The following is a 14013-nucleotide window of genomic DNA, read 5'->3' as shown; positions in this document are numbered from 1 at the left end:
TGCAGATGAAAAATGACCATTCAAATATTTTCTATTTTTAAATAATGATGTATTATACATTAAAAAAAAGGAAATATGCTGAGGACTCGCGGCATCAATATGGAATCAATGAAACAAATTGTAACATTTACTTGGTTTCCATGGCAGCGGCAGATTGAAGAATCTTAGAAGGAGGTCCAGGAGAAAGCACCAGAACAGCAGTTGGCCGATGACGTCATCAGAGATGATCTCAACAAGAACTCTGCGGTCCCCCCCCCCAGTCCGGAGCAGATGGCTGAAGCACATGATGTGTTTGAGGGACACTTCGAGTGTCGGGTTTTGCGAAAAGTGGTGATGCAGCGACTGTTATTGAAAAATGATAACTGGTGCTTACATAAAAGGCTTGGCATTCTTCAGATGACTGAGTTTGGTATTTTGGTTTCTTAGTAATTTTCTCTTGAGCGGTTGATGACTAATTGCTGCAACAGTCGTAATTAAAAATGAAAGCAACCCGGTGAGCTGCAGCCTAAATTGGAGATCACATGAGGTTTTAGGAGTGACTGAGGCCCCGTTTACACGATGGGAAAACGTATTTATTTTCATGCGTTTTGGCCTTTCATTTATACAAAAATGGAGGTTTTATCACGGAAAACGATCATTTCTAAAAACTCCGGCCAAAGTGGAGATTTCTGAAAACTCTGTTTTTGTGTTTGCGTGTGAACTAGGTCAAACGGAGTTTTAGGTTGTCAAACGTCACAGTATGCGACTAAAAATACTTCACGTCATGTGAGCGTCCTATGTTTACAGTTAGTTTGGCCGCTCCTACCAGGGTTGCCAGGTCTGTGTGTACCAGCCCAATATCAGAACTCAAAATATGCCCGTGCCAAACCATATACACTGCTTTTAAAGTGTGTGTATGTGGACGTGTCCAATGTCCATGTGTGTACGTGCTGATCTGGAGTCAGTTTGGTAGGATTTGTGTATAAATAAATTATTTCATTTAAAATATGGATTTTTATTTAAAGATATTCATGTAATTTGCATGCAAAATAGGTCTACTCGAACCAGCGGACAACAAATTCAACCCGGCAACACTTCAAAAGTAGCCCAATTCCGCGGAAAAACCGCGGACCTGGCAACACTGGCTCCTACGTCCAGTGTCGACTGCCTTCATTTTCGTTGTCAGGTGCGCCCGAGTTATTTCCTCCTTGACATGAGGATACTCCTCGGATGTCTCGAGTCTTGAGAATTCTGATTGGTTTGCATGTCTTTATCCTTCTCGTTACACTGCCGACTACAGGTTTGGCATAGTTATGACGGCGCCCGGGGGCGTATTTATGCGGGTTCATATAAACAGAAACTTTTTTGAAAACGACCTTGTGTGTACGACGTTATTTTTGAAAACAGAGGGGCAGAAATCTTCGTTTCTGTAAATACCCGGCTATGTGTAAACGTGGCCTCAGAGTCCTTCCTAGAGAGGCGTACGAAATATAAAGCTCCTGAAAATATCCATTGCACATTATTAACTCTGCTTCCTCTCCGGAGTCCATTGGGTCCATTGGACCTGGCTGGGTCTGATGCCATGGCCCTGCTGATGCCCCGCCCACTCCTCCTCTCTACCTCCATCTGCCTGATGGATCACGGAGGTCTGGATCGTGGTCCATGTCTACTACCAACTATTCATACACTCTGTCATACTCATTGAATGTTGATGTAACTCTGTAATGATTCCCTCTGGTCACATGACGTCTCTTCTTCTGTCCATCCTGGAGAGGGATCCTCCTCTGTTGCTCTCCTGAAGGTTTCTTCACAATTGTCCTAATAAACAAGCGTAAGAAGGTTTCTTTACCTTTTTCTCTGTGAAAGTTTTTTTTCCTATTTTTTGGGGAGTTTTTCCTGATCCGATGTGAGGTCAAAGGTCAGGGATGTCGTATGTGTACAGACTGTAAAGCCCTTTGAGACAAATTCTTAATTCCTCATATTGGGCTATACAAAATAAACTGAATTGAATTGAATGAAAACTTCACATTTGAGCGTCAAAAATAATGAACATGCCCGACATGAAAAGATTGATGTGTCGGTGAGTCAGCCGTCACGAGGCAAAGTTATTAGTGGCACGTATTCTTTCAGAAGCTGGTCCCCTTTTGGATGTGATGTCAGCGTCATTCATGTTTAACATTGTCCTATGGGGCATGTATTATCAACTTCATTGTTATGTCACTTGTCTCTTAACTTTTAGTTTTTTTAACTCGTCTTGTTCTGTGTTTTTTTGTAACTATGTATTTCTTATATTGCTGCCTGTCTTGGCCAGCTCACATTTGGAAAAAATAGATTTTTAATCTCAAAATGTTACAAATTGGAAGTTTTTGACATATTGACAGTTATGCATTGTTTTCTTTTAGTCTAGTTTAGTCTCTTTTTTGTTGTTTATCCTATGTTTTACACTTCTTGCTTTAAATGTGTATAACTAAAATGAGCATCATCTAAAAATCTGCACATATAATGTCTGAAAGACGTCTGTAAATGTCTAATTGATGCCTACTTTCAATACAAAATAAAAGAATGAAAATAAATAAATAAAGATTTAAATAAAACATTTTTTTAAAGAATCGTGGTGTGACATAAAAGCTGAAAATCATCTTAAAGTAATCTCATCTTTCATTATAAAAATTTGACTTTTTCTGTCTGAAATTGAGTCATGTGACCATGGTCCTTAATTGGCCTGCATGTCTTTTGCCTTTTTACACTCTTTAAACAATCATCTATTAGTCTGCTGGGGGACGTTTTAGGACACACTGAGCACCTCTTTCCTCTTCTCTCTCTCCTCATGGATACATTTTTCATCTCTCCATCGCACATAACTCTGCTTCCTCCCCGGAGTCTTCGTGACTCCACGTTTCATCGGGTCCATTGGACCTCGTTGGGTCTGACGCCTCCCGTCATGGCCACGGCAGCAGGCTCGATACGTCCAGTGTATTTTGCTTTTAGTTTAATCTTCTCCCCCCAGGGGCCTTTTCTGTGGAAGAGCTTGTAGACCGCCAACTGTTTGGACTGTCGGGTCGACGGGGAGCCCGGGCGACATGAATAATGGATGCTTGTCCGCTCTCCGGCATACAGCCCCGGTCTGTGCTGCCGCTGCACGGGGACCGAGTTACGGAGATCATGGAGAACACAGAGAACACGGAGAGAGACGGAGAGGAGAGGAAGGGGGTGACGGAGGAACACGGAACATCTCATCGTAGTACCGAGCACAGAGATGTACGATACTCATGGAAGGGGGGGAAAGAAACTCGACGAGATATCAACACGTCAGCGCACTCAAATTACAAAACGGAAAAAAACATTACAACGATACTGATCTTTTTTGATTTGGGTTTAATTTGTTTGTTTTTATTTTAAGTGGCCCTTAAATGGCCCTAACCCTTAAACCAGAGCCAAAGATTTTCCAACCAACAGTCCAAAAACCCAAAGATTTTCAGTTTTACAAGCAAATATTTGGAACGTTTGCTTGATAAACAATGTGGATGTCCTGTTTTTAAATAGCTTTGTGATATATATATATATAATTATATATATAAATATATATATCTAAAGATATAGAAATAAATAAGTATAAATATATATATAAATAAACATAAATATATCTTTGAGTTTTATTATTTGGGCCAGACACACCATGGATTTGTAAATGTGACCGTGGATACTTAAAAAGTGGTTGAAGCAATTTTCAAGAAAATATGTTAGTGCATGATTTTATTTATTTTTTAAATCTTCAAACAGTCTCATGCATGTTCAGGTCACACGTCTGGTCCATACAAGTCCTGTTTATGTGTTTGAGATGGTAAGCTTTACGCGACTAATTTGATTTTTTTCTTATTATTAATAATACCTATGGTTGATTATTATTGTGCTATTGGACACACACACTGCCTCACAAATTACATCAATTCATCAAGACCTTTCTCCATTTCTTGGGATTCTTCATTCATCGTATAGAGACGCCAGAAAGTTTGAAACGTTGGGACGTGACTCAGTTCATGGTTTATTCTAGAAAAACAGATGAAGGAAACGGGGAGGAAAATGAGCCCAAAACAGACTGAAAATGTCAGAATTAATGTCGGAGGACAAGACGAGCGAGGGAGAAGTACAGCAGTGTGTGTGTGTGGGGGGGGGGGGGGGGATGATAGGTAGAGAGGAGTATGTGAACACACCACAGGACGAGTCGGGCAGATTGTCCATCTGGACCTGAGCTGACAGCTTGACATGCTCCAAGTTCACCGACCCCCCCCCCCCCTCCCCTCTTGAGATATGCAACACATTACACAGGAAGCGTGATGAGGGGGGGGGGCGAGCGGTACCAGTAGCGAGCGGCGCCGCGAACAGAACGGTCGAACACGAAGATCAATGTTCTGCTTTCTAAATTAATGAGGCTCATGTTGATGCCTCGGGTCTGGGAGGAGGGGGGGGGGGGTCGGACACATTTCATCACAGGCGTGAACAGGGGCGCGGTTTATTGAATTACAGCGGGCAGCAAGAACACACACACACACTAAGAAAATGCTTTAAACACACTTGAACACACACACACACACACACAAATGATTAATGAATATTTTAATCTGACCAATTCATTTCATTGGCTCACCGATAAAGTCATTATTTTCATTATAAAACATATTGTTGAAAGTGAACAAAGAATACAGTTGCATACCAGATATCAACAAATTCAAGGGGGGGGGGGGGGGCAGGGCAGAAGATACATGTACAAGAAAAACTAATTTAGATTTTTAGAAACGGATAAAACACGAGCAACATCCGGGAGAGACGGGCAGGTCCTTAGAAGAGAAGCGCACGTTGAACATAAGTCATCAAATGTAAACGTTGCCCGAAGGTCATCTTTCAGACGGGATCCTCCCGACGAAGACCCTTTGCTGACGAAGACTAACACGGTACACACGGAGGAGAAAGAAAAAGGAAAACAAGGACAGCCAATGGGGTGACAGAGCTGGGCGTGAGGGGAAAGTTGAGGCTTGTTTTTGATTTGTCGTGGAGCAACTCCGAGACGTGTTCCACCCCATCGGTGGGGAGAGCCAAACAAAACAAATGCTCCATTTGGCTCTTTGGTATTTGGTGTTGAAAATGGCAGAAACACATATTCATAAAGTACAACATTAACAACATTATAATTCCAGAAAACTACACTTTTACCCTTGATAAGAGATTTTTTTTTTCCTCCCCCCCCCTTTGCTTCTAATTGCCCCCACTGTCCTCCAAATCAAACGAAGTAGTCGAGCGTTTGATTGCAATTAGAAACAACTTTGAACATTTTAAATTTTAGTATTTTTTTTTCTTCTTTTTTCTTTATTTTTTAAAGAAAACCCTCAAAACAAACAATCAAACAAAAAAACTTCCCCGCAGGTTATCGTGCTGGGGGACAGTTTGCTTTCCCATCTGGCGTCAAACTATCTCCCAGCCGCTGCCTTGACTTCCACCTGATTGGTCGAAACTGACACGCCTTATTTTATCGCGTTTCTGTTCCAGCGAGGCACATTTACACCACCTTTTACACCACCTCAGCCTTTCCAATAGTCTTTCTTACAAAATAGCAGAATTGAAAAGGTGATTAACGTGACGCTCAAATATGGAATCAAAAAAGAAGGAAATCCACTTTAAATTAGACACAGCTGTGTTAGCGGAGGGGGCGGAGCCACCTCTTCAGTGCATTGTCGTTAGTGGATCATTGCACAGTTTACACACCTTCTTTATTTTTAAAGCCTCTTGAATTTGTACAGTCTCTTTTTTTAACAAAATGCCACATTGTCCTGGTGGAGACGATCCGCTATTACAAGTCTATACAACAAGCTCCCCATGTTGGTTATAACCATCCATTAGTGGCCCCGTGAGTGTTCTTCCCGAGGCTCCGCCTTCCGCCATAGGACCCGCAGTCATGTGTGTCCGTGTGTGTGTGTGTGTGTGTGTGTGGCGATGAAGCACGACGGAATGCAGCGAAGCGAATGACCGGCGTTCACGGGGGGGGGGGGGGGTCGACAAAAAAAAAAGGAAACAAGACGTTATAAAAATCTTAAGAAAAAGGAAAAAAGACGGCGGTATCTCCCTTTTTTTTTGTCTTGGTCAGTGAATGCCCCATTGGCGTGGAGGATCGTTTCCAAATGTCTCCTTGAGTGTGAACGATGGTCTTCTCTGCATACGTCTCTCTTCTCTCCTGCGTGTGGTTTGGCCGGCAACCATCCTTTTCTTCCGGGGTGGGCGGGTGGGGGGGTGGGGGGGGGGGGTGTTAATGGATGGTCGGCATGTCTCCCAGCCAGGCACTGGGTAGAGGGCGTGGGCACGTGTACTCATTCTGCAAAAGAAAGAACAAAAGAGAACAATGGAGTCAAATCCATTTAACAGCCGGTCCTGTGCCAGATCTAGGATGGCGGTAACAATGTAAAAGTTAATTGCGGTGTCCGGTGATTTGATAACGGCACAATGGGGTTGTGACAGAGCCGGCAAAGCAAATTAGGGGAGGCAATTAAGCGGATGATGAAATCCCAGGTACTTAAATAGCAGAGAAGGCTGAGGCGGAGAGAGATATCCCCGATGTCCCGGACTCAGATTAAAATGAACGCTTAATAATGCGGAGAAGTCGTAACGAGTATTTGCGTTGAGAATTTTTTTTTCTTTGGGATGAACTCATTCAATAAAAGAGAAATGTAATTCATCTGAACCTGCTGTTGTCACCTCACGTCGGCTCGTTAGCAACAATAGATTTTATAATTATCCTTAACCTCTCGCCGAGTAACGGTCAGCAGCTGTGATTGTCAGTGTTACTTTTTGTTTTGTTATTAAGATTTTGTTCTTAGATGGATGGATTTTTTTCTTTAGCGATACGGTTTCTACATGTGTTTAAAATGACATTTTTAATTGTCTGTTCAACAACTTTAATGATACAGAAGAACACATTGTGTTACGTTTCAATAATATTTAATTATGCACAAAAAAAGTGTATATGTTCTATGCAGTATACTCGGTGATATTTCAGTACAAAATAAATGTTCCAAAAATGAACTGGCTCCACCAGAAACAGTCAATTAGAATTTATGATTTGGTTCAATATGTTGGATTAATGTATTTGTAAATAACCCCTTGAAAGGTGTATTGTTTTGTGTTGATTGCCTTCTTTTGTATCTGCTTTATTGGTTTTGATGTATGCCTTTTTATATTGTATTGTTTTAATGATTTTGTATACGTTTTAATCTACTTCCTCTTAGAGCTAAATCTGACTTTTATTTTGAAATGTTAAAAGGAAGCGCACCTTTATTTTAAGTAAAAATACAAACTTGATGGGACGGCTAAAGATGTTACCGAAGGATGCACATTTCATATAAAGTTTTAATAGTTTTAATGGTCCTGTATGAGGCTAATGCTCTTACGGTGGTGACAAGGAGATATATAGTCAAGATTTTTGGTTCAATTTTATTCGCAGAAAGAAAGAAAATAAAGAAGTTCACCAGCACTCACGCCGATTCATATACGGGGATCCGTTACAGTATTTATGTTTTTCTGTCCTTGTCTTTTTGTTCGTATAGTTGGTTCTTATGTTTTTATGTAATTTGTACAAATTAGTTGTTTTGTTTTGTTGTAATTTGCGGTAATGTGTAACTTGTAGAAACCTTAAATAAAATGATGTGAAAGAAAGAAATCACGTAAATAATTTGGGACATTAACGAGAGCGATAAACAACTCCAGCTTTCAAAATTCTCTGTGACATTTGACTTTCATTTAAGAGCTTTGAGCTTTTGGATTGATCTTGAAGATGTCCATCTTCACCTTTTTGAAAGAGGTGCGTGGCTACAGGTAAAAAAAATCCACATCTCCTGAATTGCGAGACTAAGCCGTTTCTATACCTTTTCAAAAAGCTTCACACGTGAATGCCCTGAGCACGACTTTTATATTCAACCGTCATCAAGCGGGCCGATAAGCCGTCGCTCAACTCGTTATCTCCGTCCTCAGGTGGATGTGATGAGTGAAGCGAAGACGGCTGCCAGAGCACAAAAACAGTGAACACGCGCGCACACACACACACACACACACACAAAGACAAACACACACACACACTTTCTTTGCATGAGCTGGCCTTGAAGGCCTTGTTTCTCTGATATAACTGAGAGAATAAAGGAAATCCTTTATTATGTAAGTACCACAAGTGACAATATGTACACTTTATATTATTATATATAGTTATATTCAGCATGTGGTCTCAATAACAAGTTATCCAACATTCTGCCTGGTATGATTGGTTTGCTTTATTTCTTCTTTTTTTTTTCTTCCCCTCATTGGCTCAATTTAGTTTATTTTGCCATGCTGCTTCTGTAGAATCAAAATCACACCGCTGATCGGTCATATGCAGTGACATCATGGCGGCAAATTGACCGTAATTCGCTGTAATTCTCTCGCATCTGAATTTCGAAGCCCCCCCGTGGAGCGACTGCAGGAATGCGTTGCTTGTAAAGATGGCGATTACTCTTGTGCGTTCCAGTTTTCATTTCTTTTTATTGTCTTTCCTGTAGACGTGTTGCCGTCATAACGCATCGTTCAGGTACATCAGGCTCAAACGAGTGCTTCATGGACACAGCTGAGCTGTTATTTGCTAAAAAAAACCAACTCATTATGCAACGAGATCTTCTTCAATTTGAGTTAATGAGGAGCACCGGGATTCCCTCTACGGCCCGAGCTTCTTTTTAAACAAGCCTCACTTTAAAAACAGCCCAAAAGCTTTTCGATGGCTTTCAGCCATAAGTGGAAGAAAGCGCTTTACAAAAAAAAGAAGAGTTGTTTTTTTTTTACATCACTTTGCATGAGAGGACGCACTGGGCGATGCATATTGATGTCCACCGATCCTCAGCACATCTGTTGCCGGGCCGTCGAGGTGCTGACCTCGTTGAAGAGACAAGAAATCTTCTTTTTTTTTTCATCTCTTAAGACGTAGAGCTTTCCAGCGGCAAAAATAGGGGGGGGGGGACTAAAATATTTTTCTGCCGGTTGGTTCTCTGGCATTGACGTCTAAAAGCCACTTGCATTGCACTCGTGGCCTTTTCACAACAGAGCGACATCTCTACTGTACCTGAAGGAGAATAGTGTCTCCCCCCGTGACTGTAACACCCTGTTCTGTTTCTCCTGTGTTCCGTGTCTCCTATGTCTCCTCTGTGTCTCCTCTGTCTTGATTGTTTCATTCCCTTCACCTGCCCTCAGCCACTCTTGTCTCGTTACTGTCTGATGTCGTACACCTGTGTTCCCCCCCCCCTATATATTGTGTCAGTCTTTCCGTTGTCTCCTGTTGGATTGTAGTCTATAGTTCTGTATCTTTTTTCCTCGTCGTCCTGTCTTTCATGCGTATTCCTGATTCTGATCCCCTTTTTGGACCTTGTTGTTTTTTTTGGTAAACCTTTGCCTCATTAAAGAGCGCCATTAGTTATTCACGTTGAGCCCTGCCTGTTTCTCTGCGCCTGAGCCTCACCCCGCGACAAGAACCTGACAGTGGCAGCCTCTGAAAAAAATGCTGCAAATAGCCAGGAGGAGGTAGCGGCAGCTTCCCTCGGCTAAATAGCGAAAGTGGGAGTTGCGACGAGCTGGCGAGGGTCCAGGGTGAACTTGGCAGACGCTGTGATCCGGGGGTCCTTCCTCGCCACCGATGCGGCGCGTGGAAGACGTGGAGCCTTTTGGGCTAGTTACGCGATTTCAAGACCTCTGAGAACCGGTGTCACTGGGCCACGAGTACTCTGCTTCGCCTCCAGAGACGAAGCCAGGAGCATCCTGGACATTGAGTCTGATTTTAAATGAGTCTTAGAGACAGAGGATTCATTTTTTTCCACTATCTCATTGTGGATTCCGGGCCACCCGATGACAATATACCCCTCGGGATGGCTTCCCTCTACATCCCATCAGCCTTTAGTGCGTGATATTAAAAGTTAATCTAAACTAGACCCTGATGCGATAGCATTCAAAGTACTGTACACAATTAACAAAGAATAAAAAAGTTGATTCAATTCAGTTTATTTTATATAGCCCACTATCACAATTTACGAGATTAGATGCAATTATTGAAGAGGTCTGTGCATGAGCCTTTAACAAGAGCCACGAAGATGCCTGTGCATGGGTTTGACCCTGAGTCTTTGTTTATCAATGTCATATGGACATATGAGGATACATTATCTCAACAAAAACACAGAAAACTGAAATCTGAATGACTAGACATTCTGTGTGCTTGAATAATCTTTGTGAATACAATGTCACGTTCGCTCGGCCTCAAGTCTTTTTTTTCTTACATTCATTCTATTTAATTGAAAATGTTTACAATTTTATTTCATCCAGTTTTTGAAGGTTAATGAATGACCTCTACTGCCTTTCATTCTACACTGTCAATCATGCATCAAGTACTTGCAGAGTTATGCAATTTGTTCACCAGGACCAACTTTTTAATTAAGTTTGATCATAAAAATAACTTCAGCGATCCTCTGGCATATTTTATGAATGTAAACATGAAGAAACGTTTCTATATGTTTATTATTTTGCATCCACTGGTATGAAAAAAGGCCCTACTTATTACAAGCAAAGTAAACATAAAATATGAATCATGCATATTAATAATCCAACGTCATGGCCTTGTCCTTGTTTACAGATGCAGGGGTTACAATGAGTAACCAAAGATGTCAGTTGCCCTATTGGCCCGAGCAATATGATTTTTGTAAACATCAGAACAAAAGCTCCTGAATGCATTGTCTGTTAAATTGAAATGTCACGCACGGGACTGTGAACACCACAAGACGACTTTGTTTACTTGACTTGTATTTAAATTAGAGCTGGAAAACCACTTCTGGGGCTCGTGAGGACATCAAATAAGGGCGAAAAATCAATAACACATCTTTCTACTACTGAAAAACAAACCCAGGTATTTTAGTTTGGGCTGAAAACTAAAAACAGTAAACCTCCGAAATGATTGCGTACACAACAAATCCAAAACTATGAATCATAAAAGTGGCGTATTATCACAAATTACGAATGGAAACTGACCGCTTCCGAGACTCGAGTTTCGGTCTTTCGAAGAACTCGGGTTGCACGTCCAGAGCCGTCCCCACTTTCAAACGCCTTCATGTGCTTCTTTATTAGGTATGCTAAGTAGCATGCTCTAAACATGATGTAATTGGTTTGCTCTGATTTATACCAGCCCCGTTCACGAGGATGTTCAATGAGCCGGCTCCGTCACTCGTTGCCTTTTATGTCCACGGAAAGAGAGGACGCTCTTCATGAAATGTTAATGAGACAATTGGCTCGCACTGCAACTGTATGTTCATATGTGTGTGTGCATGAACACAGTTGAGCCCTTAGGAACACACATTAGCAAACACAAATGTATTACATAATTACAATAGCAAGACAAAACAACAAATCGATGAGATCGCTAAAAATCTATTATTAAAAGAGTTGGTAACGAATTTCATTATCTATTTCCACAACAAGTAAAAAGAAGAAATATTGGTTCATGGTGGATGGTGAAATAATAACTGTTTCCACGGAGAGCAAAGCAACGGAGATAAGCCCCGCCCCCTCTCCGACGTGAATACACCACAAATAGTCGAGGCGAGTAAAGTCACGCGAGTAAAGCGTTGTCAGTTCTTTTTTCTTGAAGAAATGGGTGGAAATTAATGGGTTTTTTAAATTTTATGTATCTGATTCATCAATTTATCGAAAAAATAATTTATAGATTAATCGATTATTAAAATTGCTTGCTGCCCTAGTGTGTCATAATACACATATGTATAGTGTTTGTGTGTGTGCGCAGTCGCATGTTTTAATTTTTAGTTCTGCGCACGCCGACAATAAAATGAAATAATGTTAGACGTGGATCAGATCACAACTGAGCTTATTCCTTATAACCATTGTTAGATATAAGCTCTCGATCTCAGCAACACAAGATACTTACACTTGTTTTTCTTAAGCTGTCGCACTCTCCCGACACAAACACACACACACACAATGCTCTGATTAACCAGGACCCAGTGATATTTATGTATTTACAAGTTGCGGCGCTGGTTCACTTTTGATTGATGTTTCGGTCGCCGGTAAAAGAACATAACGGTAGATTGGGTTCTGGGAACGAAGGTGTCTGTAAATATCCGTGGAGTAATTGGGACTCTCTCTTTTGAACAAGCTGAACAGCTTTGAGTGAAAATGAAAGGCAGATTTATGGACTTCCTGTTCATGGTCTGACAAAAAGTGATCTCAAGCAAGGTCTGCTTGTTACATTTATGGAACATTATTGATGCAATACTTGTAACATGGGAACATTTTATTGTCTTTTCTTTCTTTTTTCCTGTAAGTTATATTCAAATGTCATCTCTAAAACAAATGAATAGATAGAGAATACAAATTATGAATAGTTTCCAACAAAGCATGCCGGTTTCTGTGCCCATATTAATATGCCAAGAGCAAGAATACATATTACAAATATTGACAGTAAGTGCAATTTTGCCTCCTGACAGAATGTATGAGCTTTATTAGGGTAAGCCAGGGGTGTCAAACTCATGTGGGCCAAATCAGCATTATGGCCACCCTCTTAAAGGGCCGGAAACCCTTTATAAACTCCTCGAATATACTGTTAAATAACTCTTTTTGCATTTGATTATTGTTTATTTAAGTGTGGAAATATTGTACATAAGAAAATGTCTCTAATATTACAACATAAATCCATTTAATCTTAAACCTTCAAAATAAAAGCACGGGATATTTTTCTTCAATTTCTTCAAAGAAAAGGTGATCATGTTGTCTTTAAAGCCGCCAGGGGCCACATAAAGCGATGCGGCGGGCCGGATTCGGCCCGCGGGCCTTGTGTTTGACACTTAAGCACCATGACGACACGCATGCAATCATTCAATATCTCCTAATACCGCTGGATGAGAGCCGTCACTTCCACTTTCATGGGCAGGTAACAGGGTAACATCGATATTCAGCGACATCATTAACCAATTCAAACCGGCCACGTTGTAAATTCTAGTGAACGATATATTTAAAAAATGTGCACATTTCTTTTTTTTAAATATCCTATTATGCTTGTGTGTTGAGTCACCGCAGTCTCTGAGAGTACAAATAAATAAGCTTAACTGAGCTTGTGTGTGTCCGCTTTTCGAACGACACACAATAGATGTCATTAGAAGTGAAGGCATAAGTGGGCCGGTAACGGTGTTGTGTGTGTTTGTCTGTGTGTGTAAGCCTTAAGCAACGCCATGACAACCGCGGTGTACAGGTGGAGCTCTACGATCTCCCCGAGGAAAATCTGGTGTTAGGTAGTGTGTTGTGGCTGACGACAGGTCTCAGTCGTGCCGCGCATATCTCCAATAAGTGCATACACATGCATGTTTATCAGTGCCCAGAGAGTTATGATTTATGATGATTGTGATTTATGCAGGTGATGGATGACCACATTAAAAAGCAGCAGGTCCACTCCTCCACACAAACAACCCCAAATCGCTCGCTCGCTAAAGATATCATGTGGTGCACAATGAATATGAAAAAAAATGAAGATAGGTATGTAAATGTATACATAAAGCAAGAAAATGATTTCTTACCCTCGTTAGGATACATGGATCTATTCTTAGGCATCATACCCGTATAATATTATACCTGAATACATAGTTGCAAACAAATCAAATCCTCGATGAAAAAATCTTTTATGTCTGTTTTATCTATTTTGATTTATTTTTTATGACTCATTCTTTCTCTTGCCCTTTTGTGATAAATATCACAAAAAATATTGGTTCCTGTGCCTTTTTAGGAGTCCTTCGGTGTGTGTTGCTGGGCAACATGTAGTCTGGCTTTTAACATGAAAGAGCTGAAAGCAGCTTGACAAGTACATGACTGTGGAAGGAAGTCTGCTTTTTAAAAGTCTTGAAACGACCTTTGAAAAGAAGTTTTCATTACACAAAGCGATCCGTGACCTGCTTCTCTAAATGAATGCACCACGGAGAATACAGAGTGTTG

At 41.0% G+C, this 14013-nt stretch overlaps 1 pseudogene; it reads right to left on the bottom strand.

The window, feature by feature from the left end:
* Positions 1-6274: 6274 nt before the first annotated feature.
* Positions 6275-14013, bottom strand: part of LOC130205661 (leucine-rich repeat transmembrane neuronal protein 4-like) — a 34354-nt pseudogene continuing 26615 nt past the window's right edge.

This window comes from Pseudoliparis swirei, chromosome 15 (assembly GCF_029220125.1).
Source record: "Pseudoliparis swirei isolate HS2019 ecotype Mariana Trench chromosome 15, NWPU_hadal_v1, whole genome shotgun sequence".
Classification (NCBI taxonomy): Eukaryota; Metazoa; Chordata; class Actinopteri; order Perciformes; family Liparidae; genus Pseudoliparis; species Pseudoliparis swirei.
The sequence above is the reverse complement of the archived record's forward strand: the minus strand, read 5'-3'. Positions and strand labels throughout refer to the sequence as shown.